Raw genomic sequence first — 3,755 nt, forward strand, 5'->3', positions numbered from 1 at the left:
AGAGAGAGAGAGAGAGAGAGAGAGAGAGAGAGAGAGAGAGAGAGAGAGAGAGAGAGATAGAGAGAGAATCCTTGGAAGCAGATCTCAACCGAATCTGATAGATATTTCTTCGCCAACAAGATAGGATTAGTATCTGAGAGGTGGCATGTTCTAAAAAAAATCTGAGTGGCGGCAAAGGAAAGTTAATTAAACCGGTGAAGAGAGTAGAGATAGAGAGGAGTCTACAACTCTAGATATATAATAGTATCCTTTTAGGAGAACTGAGCGTTTAATTTGCATTTTTTCTCCTGTGGTGTGTGTAACGCCCTCGATGCGGCTATAAGTCCCACGTGTCGAAGCACGATTTAGAGGCATAACCTCATTGAAAGCAATGTCGCAAGTGAGGTAATCTTCACACAACCCATGTAATACATAAGGGAAAGCGATAAATAGTTGGCTTACAATCGCCACTTTACACAAATACATGAATAAAGCATTACATCGGCCAAATACAATCAGGGTCCGACTACGGAACCAAAATAAAAGAAGAACCCCAAATGCGACAAGGTCCCCGATCGACCCCAATTGGGCTCCACTACTGATAAGCTAGAACGAAACAACACAAAGGACAAGATCTTCGTTGAGCTCCTCCTGAGCTTGGTTGCGTCATCTGCACGGACTCATCGGCACCTGCAAACTGGTTTTGGAAGTATCTGTGAGCCACGGGGACTCAGCAATCTCGCACCCTCGCGATCAAGACTATTTAAGCTTATGGGTAAGGTAAAGGTATGAGGTGGAGCTGCAACAAGCGACTAGCATATATGGTGGCTAACATACGCAAATGAGAGCGAGAAGAGAAGGCAAAGCACGGTCGATAAAAGTATGATCAATAAGTGATCCTAAAATAACCTACGTCAAGCATAACTCCAACGCCGTGTTCACTTCCCGGACTCCGCCGAAAAGAGACCATCACGGTTACACACGCGGTTGATGCATTTTAATTAAGGTTAACTTCAGGTTTTCTACAACCGGACGTTAACAAATTCCCATCTGCCCATAACCGCGGGCACGACTTTCAAAAGTTCAAATCCCTGCAGGGGAGTCCCAACTTAGCCCATGACAAGCTCTCACGGTCAACGAAGGAATAGACCTCCTCCCGAGACGTTACGATCAGACTTGGTATCCCGGTTCTACAAGACACTTCGACAAGTTAAAGCAAATCCAGCAACACCGCTCGAATGTGCCGACAAATCCCGATAGGAGCTGCACATATCTCTTTCTCAGGGCACACTCAGATGAGACTAGCTACGAGTAAAACCAACCCTCAAGTTTCCCCGAGGTGGCCCCGCAGGCAGCTCAGTTCGGACCAACACTCAGAGGAGCACCGGCCCCGGGGGGGGGGGGGTTAGAATAAAGATGACCCTTGAGTCTGCAGAACCCAAGGGAAGGTGGTAGGTTGTTAGTGCAGATGGTAAAACCAAGGTTGGGAATTGCTCGAGGAGTTTTATTCAAGGCGAACTGTCAAGGGGTTCCCATTATTACCCAACCGCATAAGGAACGCAAAATCCGGGAACATAACACCGATATGACGGAAACTAGGGCGGCAAGATTGGAACAAAACACTAGGCGTAAGGCCGAGCCTTCCACCCTTTACCAAGTATATAGATGCATTAATTAAATAAGAGATATTGTGATATCCCAACAAGTAAACATGTTCCAATAAGGAACAACATCTCCATGTTCCAACAAGGAACAAACTTTAATCTTCACCTGCAACTAACAACGCTATAAGAGGGGCTGAGCAAAGCGGTAACATAGCCAATCAACGGTTTGCTAGGACAAGGTGGGTTAGAGGCTTGGTTCAACAATATGGGAGGCATGATAAGCAAGTGGTAGGCATCATAGCATAGGCATAGCAAAAGAGCGAGCAACTAGCAAGCAAAGATAGAAGTGATTTCGAGGGTATGGTCATCTTGCCTGAAATCCCGCAAGGAAGAAGAATGAGTCCATGAAGAAGACAAACGGACGTAGACGAACGGGTCCTCACAAACGCGACGTTATCGGAACCAACCCGAAGAAGCAAACACCGGAAAGAAGCACACAACATAGTAAACAACCAACACATGAACATGATATGATATGCGGGATGCGGTATGCGATGCATATGCATGATTTGACAAGGAATGATTGAACCTGGCCTCAACTTGGAAATCCAAGTATGCCACTGGAAAGATGAGATGAAACCGCTTGAAAACGATATAAAGATCACCGGAATCGGAGTTACGGTTTGGAAATGGCAAGCAATTCAAATATGGCACCGGTCTGCGATATACAGCAAGTAGCCATCTAAATGCAACAAGATGAACATGCTACAGCACTCAACCATGGCAACCAAATACATGGCAGGGATCCATTCACGATTCTTAACAAAAGATGAACACTGAGCTAGGGCTAATTCATCCATTAACAGGTTTAAACAAGCATGGCAAAAATGCATTTGGCAAACAGATTTCAGACTTAGTGAAATTAACACTTGTCTAGAATTACAGATCAGGTAGCACACTTTGGAGCATGAAAACTATATGCTATAGGGCCTGAACATGGCAAAGTAAAACATGGCATGGAGCTACTCAAAGAGCTTAACAAAAGTCCCTTAGTGACCTTGAGCCAAAAGGGATCAGAAAATACAATTGCAAGCATGTGAACATGGCAAAAACATAATCAGATCACAGACTTAGTGAAAAACTGGAGCATGCAAAACAGATATCAAGTAGGCTTGTTTACGAGCTCGATGCACTCACTACAAAGCAAGGCATAACAAACTAAGCATACATCCATCAATAATACACATTATACAAGCTAGACATGGCAAGAACAATAGCATAGCATGCACGGATCAACAACAACATCCTCGGCAAAATCGCTAACAAGTAGACAATCTGCCCAGATTCACGAAATGGCAAAAGTAGAGCTCGATTGACTCAAGCTAGGGTGCTCCATAATTGCAAACAAAGGCATGGATGGATAGAGCACAACAAGATTAACAAAACATCCTTACTGACCATCCTCAAAAGAGGCACGGATCACTAGGAAACAACATGAACATATGGCATAATGATAAGAACAGATCAAGGACTTAGTGGAAAAGCTAAGTCCCTGAAATCAGCATTAACGAATGCACCACTTTGCAAGCTTGTGCTAGTCACCACACACATCACAAAAATACATGGATAGCACCCCTGGAAAGATGACATGGCATATAACAAAACACATGTAGAGCTCAGGAGCATATCATGCACACAATAATCATGGCAAAAATGACAAATATCTAATTGGAGCAGTAGATCTGACAATTAACTCAAATAACACTCTTCCAACAGCATTTCGGGCATCAAGATGAACTCAAATGAAAATGATGCAATGAGACGAAATGATGTGCTCTCTCAGACGAACACTTTGATATGCTACATGCTCAAATCGGAGTTACGGATGCAAAGTTATGGCATGATGAACATGGCCATATGAATCTGGGAATTTCGGGGACTTAGTGGAATTTTATACCTCCGTGAAAAGTCAACGCGGGACGAGGATATCCGGGACGAGGAGATCCGGATCGAGGGGCCGCGTTTGGATGAGATCCTGGTGGATCTCGTCCCGATCCACCGGATCTCACCGGAGAGGACGACGACGGCCGGAGGGAGGACGCGGTCGCCGGCGAGCTCGGCGGGCGTCGGATCTGGCGGAGCTCGGGCACCTGCGGCCGGATCTCGCGGGGC

The sequence above is a fragment of the Triticum dicoccoides genome, chromosome 5A (assembly GCF_002162155.2).
Source record: "Triticum dicoccoides isolate Atlit2015 ecotype Zavitan chromosome 5A, WEW_v2.0, whole genome shotgun sequence".
NCBI classification, from domain to species: Eukaryota; Viridiplantae; Streptophyta; class Magnoliopsida; order Poales; family Poaceae; genus Triticum; species Triticum dicoccoides.